Below are 8,273 nucleotides of genomic sequence, written 5' to 3' on the forward strand. Positions count from 1 at the left end.
TCTCTCTCTCTCTCTCTCTCTCTCTCTCTCTCTCTCTCTCTCTCTCTTATCCCCAGGGCTGTTGGGATAAGTCCCCACAGGGTTCATTCTAAGACATCTCAACCTAGGAAAGGGATGAATAGGTAGCTGCCAAGGGCTGGGTAGCAGAATTTCCAGAAGGAAATGAAACACTTGTATTCACTGAAAAGGTGGGGGGGGGGCATGTGTAACTATGGCAGCCTCAGGATGTCTTTCCATGTGATACTCTCCATCTGCTGGAGCTTTGCAAGCCAGACACAGCTCACACTCACAGTTAAATAAAACTGTGTAAAATGACATAGGCAGATGCTATCTGGGAGCTGGAACTTCTTGTATGCAAAGTGCCTAAGGGCCTATAGGTAGAATGCCTAGCCTTAGGTCTAGTTTCTTTCTCAGCCTTAAGCTGGCTTCAGAGGGTGAAGTATTGTCTTAGTTAGGGTTTCCATTGCTGTGAAGAGACCACGACCAAGGCAACTCTTATAAAGGACAACATTTAATTGAGGCTGGCTTACAGGTTCAGAGGTTCAGTCCATTATCATCAAGGCAGGAGCATGGCAGCATCCAGGCAGGCACAGCACTGGAGGATCTGAGAGTTCTACATCTTGTTGCGAATACCAACAGAAGACTGTCTACTACGTGGCTAGGAAGAGGGTCTCAAAGCCAAACCCCACAGAGACACACTTTCTCCACCAAGGTCACACCTCCTAATACTGCTACTCCCTGGGCCAAACATATTCCAAGTATGAAGCAAGTTTGGAGGAAGAACTGTCCTAATTTGGTGGGTTGTGTTTTTATTTCTCAGAAGTCATGTTCCTTGCTCTCCCTGGTACATGCGGAGCTCAGGCCCAGGACAGTCTCTCTTTAGACACCCTGAGTTGGTATCCATCCACCAATTTACCGTGTTGACCCAGGATGTAACATGGTCTCCTGGGCTCCAAGTTGTGGGTGAAGGATATTCATGATGCAGGCAGAGAACAGCCAAGAGATTGGCATAAGATCATCTCTTATCATCCTGTCAGTGTGTATCTGTAGACATCAGGTGCACCAAAAGCTAAGTGGTAGAAGTTGTTTGTCACCATCATGACTCAGAGATGATGTTATGTACACAGTACCTATGAGTGCAGCCATTTAGAGAAAAAGAGAAATTTATGATAGGAAAAGGGAAGTTGGCCATCTACTTTGGGAAGTATAGATTCTAAGTAAGACAGCAGCAAATATTCATGGCACAATTTGTAATAGAAAAAAAGGAAGTTGGTCATCTATTTCTTTGAGAAGTAAAATTCTAAGTAAGGTGGTAACAGATATTCATGACACATGTGTGGCTTTTGAGACTTTCCTGGTCACAGATTTCTTTGGCTTATCCCATTTGTCTCTGCCAACAATGAGCATCTTTACTTGTCTGAGTTTTTCAAATGGACTTTTGAAGTGAACTTGCACCCCCACCTCATAAGCATTTTCCAAGCAGGATTGTGAGCAATCCACTGTAGTTTTCTTCTGACTTACTTTAGACAAGATTGAAAAGACAGATAAGCAGACAGACATGGACCATTTTGTCTTGGGGGTAGACCCTCTCGCTAAGCATGAGCTCTCCCTACTGTAAATGTATTTACACAGAGGCTTTTATTCAGTTTCCACTGTTGGATAGCCAGTTGCCTGGAGTACAGTAAATAATAGCTATTGAGGAAATGAATAGAGTGATGAATTGTATACCCAAGGAACTGAGTACAGTAATTAGCTTTGATTGTCAACCTTATACAATCTACAATTACTTAGGGAGAGTCTCAATGAGGTATGGTTTACATCAGGTTGGCCTGTGAATATATTTGTGGGAGACTGTATTGAATGACTTAGCTTATGTGGAAAGACCCACTCTGAATGTGGGTGGCACTTTGGGGTAGTGGTCCAGATCATAAGACATGGAAGCAGCTTTGCTTTTTTGCTCAGCTGATGTTCACTCTTATAGGTGAGTTTTTCTACCCAGTTGCTGCTAATACAGATTCCTTTGCTGATATTAGATTCAGCTTCTTTAGGCTCCCAACATGGATTGATGAACCAGGCCTTCAGAGTCAGATTGAGCCTACTGAGGTGTCCAGTATGGTAGACTGATCAGCTAATGGGTTCTTGGCCTTGCCAGTGTAAGACAGTTGTTGCTGGCCTAATCTGACTGTATCAGGTAAACCAACTAAAGACTCCTCTTTTAATATCAATAGTGATATTCTATCACTTCTGTTTCTCTAAAGAACACTAACTAATGGAGTGAATCAGAAATACGAGACAGAAAGTGGAGAAAGATGACCTAGGAAGCACACAACAGAAGCACATGATCACTCCAGGCTAGATGAGTGGCACTCAACCATGGCTACATACTGTAGTCACTTGTCAGGCCTTGGGATATGGGTGATGTGGCTGAAGATCCCAAAGCTCAGGCTGCACTCAGAGTATACCCAGATATTCTCATTCATTTAATGTTCCTCTGGAGAAGTCAATGTGCAGCCAGGGCACACACAAGGGGTAGGAAGAAATTCAAGCAGAAAGCAGCTGTGTGAGTACCCTTTAAAGATCAGCATAGTTTTAACTTGTAGAAATGAGTAGAAATGTGAAAACACAGTGGTTAACAAGGCCTGACTCCTTTTCTATCAGCCACAACTCTATTCCATCTCTTTTAACTGGTACAGACATAGGGTATGGGTTTTTTTCACAAGGTACTTGAGTAGTTAAACACATTGTTGTTGTTGTTGAACTTTTTCTCCATCTACCTGCCTATGTGAGAGCCTGGGTTTACCTAAGTTGTATAAAGGGCTCAGCTGGTGATCTGAAAGTAGTACCCTCTATAGAGCTGGCCTCAGGGGATTGCCCACCCCAGGAAATGTCTGCATCAGTTGGCAGGATATAGCCCATGTCTGAAACGGCAGGTTGGAAGCCCAAGAAAAGATAGGAAAACCCAAAGGCTTCCCTCCTGTGGCTTTCTCAGGTATCCAACATCACACCTCTTGATTCAAGTCCTTGGAGTTAAAATTAAAAGGCTATCAACTGCACTTGGAAGTGCTATTACTTTGGGTTCTCAACAGTTCTACTAGAGCCTGAATGTGTAAATACACAAAAAATACAAGTCATAAAAGGACAATGACTAGAAAGAAATACAGTAAATAATTAGAATATGGAGAATAAAGAGAAAATTAGAGCTACTAGAGGAACCACACATAAAAAAAGAGCAAGTGAAGTTCAGGATATTTAGAGTAAGCCTTTGAACGAAGTTAATGGTTTAACAAACAAATATGCCTTTCAATTAAAACAATTTGAGTCATTCAAGAATGGGATAGTCAATTCTAAGGTTCAGCCTAAAATCTGAAGGGTCAAGTGAAAGAAGCAACCCACACCACAGAGCCAACATGAAGAAGCAGTCAAGAGGAGGGCAAGCAGTTGATCAGGCACTCAAAGAGTGAGTGGATGAAGACCTAATAATTCAGGAACACTTTCTGCAGATAAAGAAGTATCAGTGGTGTAGGAAATTGCAGCAAAGCAAAAGTTAAGCGGTATTGAAGAAGAAAGATACACCACAGTATATCCTGGTGAAACTTTTAAAAATTTTAAAGGAAAAGCTTGAAGGTTCATAGATTATAAAGGAGTTTTCAGTTCACACTGCACTCTGTTGTACTCAAAACTAAAGCACTGATTTTACAAGTTTTTGACAAAAGAAGGACCAGTCTAGCCAGATTCTTATGTTAACCAGTCAGAGGTCCTCACTGAAAAGGGAAGACATTTGGAGTATATAACAGTTCATAGAGTTTTATTATCCCTGAATCCTAACTGACAAAATACCAAGGAGAAGACTGTAATCAAACAATGACTTAATCAGGACTTGGAACTCAGGATCAGGGAAGATCAGATAAGGAGCAGAAGACAGAGAGCTGTCCTTTATACAGGTAAGGCTAATATCTAAATACACAGAAATGAGTGGTCTGAGAACAGATAAAATCAGGTCTAAATAAGATTCTTGAAACAGGCAAGAAAGTTCTAATAATTACCCAGAATTGAAAACACATCTATATCTTTCCAAGATCTAGGAATAGGAGAAAGAATGGTGGTGCAGGAGTGTTGGACAGGAGAGTGAGGAAGATACATTCTACAGGAAAAGTAAACACCACAGCTGGGCAGACAAGGCTGGAAACAGTAACAGAGGAGGCAGTGGAAAGTAGTTTTGCTTCTCCAAAAGTTCAAGCCAACTGATGAAACATCTCTAAAGTCCAACAGAAAAAAGAAAGCAGTGAACAGATAAGTTTAGAAATGAAATTTTCCATAGACAAAGAGGGATTTAAACAATATTTTGAATTTATTATATACTAACAACACAACAATAAAGTTGAGTATCTAGAGGAAATTGTCAAATGTAATCCTGAAAATGAAAGCTTGAATAACTAATTAGAACTGGAAGAGGAGACAAATTATCAAAGATCTACCATTGCAAAGGGTATCAGGATGTATTATTCTACACATCAGCTTTCTAATCTTCAAATAAAAGATAAACAGTAGTGTTAATTAATTTACTCTAACCTAAGGAAAGCTAAAGATTTCTCAATTTAGGAAGCCAGTATAATTTTAATATTAAAATGAGATTCACGATGGGTGGGACTGAAGGACAGGACTAACTTGATAGTAGCATTTCATTTTTAGCTAATCACTGACCCCTTCCTCCAGAATGCCTGTGTGTCTCTAGCCTCTGAAGAGAGGTACTTCTCCTGAAGCCCTGGTGGTGGTGGTGGGGGGGGGTATGGGGAGGGGGAAGAGCTCCGGAGTTCCAGAGAACTGGGGAGGAGACACACCAGCCATGTGCCCCTGCAGGAATCTGCCAAGGAGTCAGGCCTGGAGTCCTCTCTCTCCTGCTGCTTCGGAGGCAGAAGTGAGCACTGGGCTCCAACCAAAGGTGCCCGTCATGGTGGCCATCTGCAGCCAGCCGCAGGCACTCTCAGACGGGTTTGCAGCCGAGCCTGTTTATTAGATGTGGGAAGAAGACGGGGAGTTACTTGTCTGTCCTGGCTTACTTCACCTCAGAGACCCCTGTAGGCGTTCAGAATGCCAGGAATCCCTCACCAACTGGTACTATGAGAACGATAAGAAGCTGCAGTGCCACAAGGACTACTGGGCCAAGTCTGGAGAATTCTGCCATGGGTGCTTCCTGCTGACGACAGGGCCTGCCACAGTGGATGGGACATTTAAGTAACACCCTGAGTGTTTTGCCTGTATGAGCTGCAAGGTGATCATTGAGGATGGGGATGCATATGCCCTGGTACAGCATGCTACACTGTGGCAAGTGCCGCAATGAGATGATGCTGGTATCTATGTTTGAAAGACTGTCCATGGAGTCTGTCCAGGACCAGCTGCCTTACTCTGTCACTCTCATCTCCATGCCTGCCACCACCAAGCACAGATGTGGCTTCCCTGTGTCTGTGGAAAGTGCCTCTTCTAACTATGTCACCACTGTGGAAGTGAAAGAGGCCAACCAGATACACATCAGTCCCAACAATCGAAATGCCATCCACCCTGGGGACTGCATCTTGGAGATCAATGGGACCCCTGTCTTCACTTTCTGAGTAGAGGAAGTGGAGGATTCGATTAACCAGATAAGTCAGACACGTCAGTGACCAAGCCAGCTCAATCAGTCAGCAGATTCTCCAGGGCAGGAGTGAAGATTAGAAAGAAAAGACTATTAGACAACATTGCTGCATGACCCCAGCCGGTTCTGAGGCTGAAGAGGGTTTATTTATTTATTTTTTCCAGTCTGCTTTTATAGCACTTTAAGTACATGCAAAATGACAAAATCAGTTCTGGGTCAAGGAACAAGCAAGGCAATGAACAAAATCCCATAAACACCTTGGGGACTAGTCAGGATGACCAAGACAAAGGGAATGCCACACATGCCTCCGCTGAATCTACTCTGAGCCTTGCATTAACTTAAATGTAAATATTCTTAACTTAGGCCTATTTATTGAGTCCTGGCCCAAAGTCAGATTCCTGCATTGAGCTTACTCTTTTGTCCTGGCCCACTGTCAAATTCTCACCAAGTGTCTTGAAGCAAGCAGCCCCAAAAAGCTCTCTACACTTCAGCTGTGGATTGAACATGACCCTGTCCCCTAGTCCCTGAACCAGTAACAACTAGATACCCAGCTTTCTCCCCACATACAGAGTACTAGACACTCTCTCACACTCAGGACATTGGACACCTAAGAGAATCAGGAGGGGACACTGAGGAGACGTTCTCTGAGGCCCAGTAATAGCATCTCCAAGTCTCTTGGCCCAAGCTCCACCAAGGATCCCCTGCTCGTCATCTGAGAGACATCAGCTGCTCAGAAGCCCTGTGACCTAATCCATGGGGAGGTGCTAGGGAAGGGCTTTTTTGGGCAGGCCATCAAGATGACTCACAGAGTCACAGGGGTCATGTAGGAGTTAATTTGCTGTGATGAGGAAACCCAAAAAAGACTTTCCTGACTGAGGTGAAAGAGATTCAAATCCTAGACCATTCTAATGAACTCAAACTCATCTGTGTTCTGTACAAGGACAAGAAGCTGAATCTGCTGACAGAGTACATTGAGGCAGGCATGCTGAAAGACTTCCTGCACAATGTGGACCTGTTCCCCTGGCAACAGAAGGTCAGGTTTGCCAAAGACATCTCCTCTGGAATGGCCTATTTACACTCCATGTGCATCATCCACCAGGATCTGGACTCACACAACTGTCTCATCAAATTGGACAATATGGTGGTGGTAGCAGCCTTTGGGTTGTCACATCTTATAGTAGAAGAGAGGAAAAGGCCTCCAGTAGAGAAGGCCAGCACCAACAAATATACCTTAAGCAAGCGTGACCACAAGAAGCACTACACTGTGGTGGGAAAGCCCTATTGGAGATGCTGAATCGCAAGAGCTACAAAGAGAAGGTGGATGTTTTCTCGTTTGGGATCATTCTCTGTGAGATCACTGGGCAGGGATATGGTGATCCTGATTGCCTGACCCCTACACTGGACTTTGGCCTCAGTGTAAAGCTTTTCTGGGAGAAGTTTGTCCCAATAGACTGTTCCTCAGCCTTCTTCTGCCATCTGCTGCAAACTAGAGCCTGCAAGTATGGGAGTGGTAGGCCTGAGGTGGGCCGTGAAGCAGACTAAATAAATTAAGAAGTTAACATAATGGCTGGGCGGTGGTGGCGCACGCCTTTAATCCCAGCACTTGGGAGACAGAGGCAGGTGGATTTCTGAGTTCAAGAGTTTGAGGCCAGCCTGCTCTACAGAGTGAGTTCCAGGACAGCCAGGGCTCCACAGAGAAACCCTGTCTCGAAAAACAAAAACAAGCAAACAAACAAAAGTATCAAAATGGAATAAGGACAGTTCAAAAAGAGAACTTTAGGCCAATCTTATAAGTTTAGAGGTATAACTACTAAGTTAAATATTAAGAAGGAATCTATCAGTGTGTTCAAACATTACCACTGGCCATTCTAAGTTACAAGGTTCTAACCAGGAAATTCATCAACAAAATTTTTATCAATAAAGTAAAGGTGGAAAACAATATGATCTTACTAACGTTTCCCAACAGGCACTTAATAAAATTCAGCAGACATTCCAGATGAAGGTTTCAGGAAGACTACAATGAAATGTGTATTGTTAGCTATAATAAAAATCTATCAAAATCAATAGTGTAACAGACATCATTCCAGTGAGTAAAATCCCAAAGCACTTAAGTTAAAGAAGCAGACAGGAACAGCCAGCATTACCATCTTAATTCAATTATAACAAAATGGGACAGCATAAGAAACTGAAACAATTGGCATCAGCATTTGAGAAAGACATAGTATTGAACATTTATTTATTTATTTATTTATTTATTTATTTACTTATTTATTTTGAGACAGGGTTTGGCCATGTATCAGAGCCCTGGCTATCCTGGACTCCTTTCTTAGGATTCCTTTCTTAGGACTCCTTTCTTAGGCCAGGATTGAACTCACAGATATATGCCTACTACCCAAGTGCTGGGAATAAAGGTGTGGACCACTACACCCAGCATTGAACACTCATTTCTGTTCAAAATTTTAATCAGATCTGTGTGTTATTACTGTTATAGATTAATATACTCTTAGAGCTTTGCAAGAAACATAAAAGCGTAAAATTAATGGGAATAAACATTTGGCAATATTTTCTTTCACGAGTGACATGATTGTCTTTTTCCTTCCTTCCTTCCTTCCTTCCTTCCTTCCTTCCTTCCTTCCTTCCTTCC

General features: G+C 42.8%; 1 pseudogene; it reads left to right on the forward strand.

The window, feature by feature from the left end:
* The first annotated feature begins 3,407 nt into the window (after window positions 1-3,407).
* On the forward strand, window positions 3,408-7,175 carry LOC114620815 (annotated as a pseudogene).
* Window positions 7,176-8,273: the final 1,098 nt, after the last annotated feature.

This window comes from Grammomys surdaster, unplaced genomic scaffold, assembly GCF_004785775.1.
Source record: "Grammomys surdaster isolate TR1022 unplaced genomic scaffold, NIH_TR_1.0 63, whole genome shotgun sequence".
NCBI lineage: Eukaryota > Metazoa > Chordata > Mammalia > Rodentia > Muridae > Grammomys > Grammomys surdaster.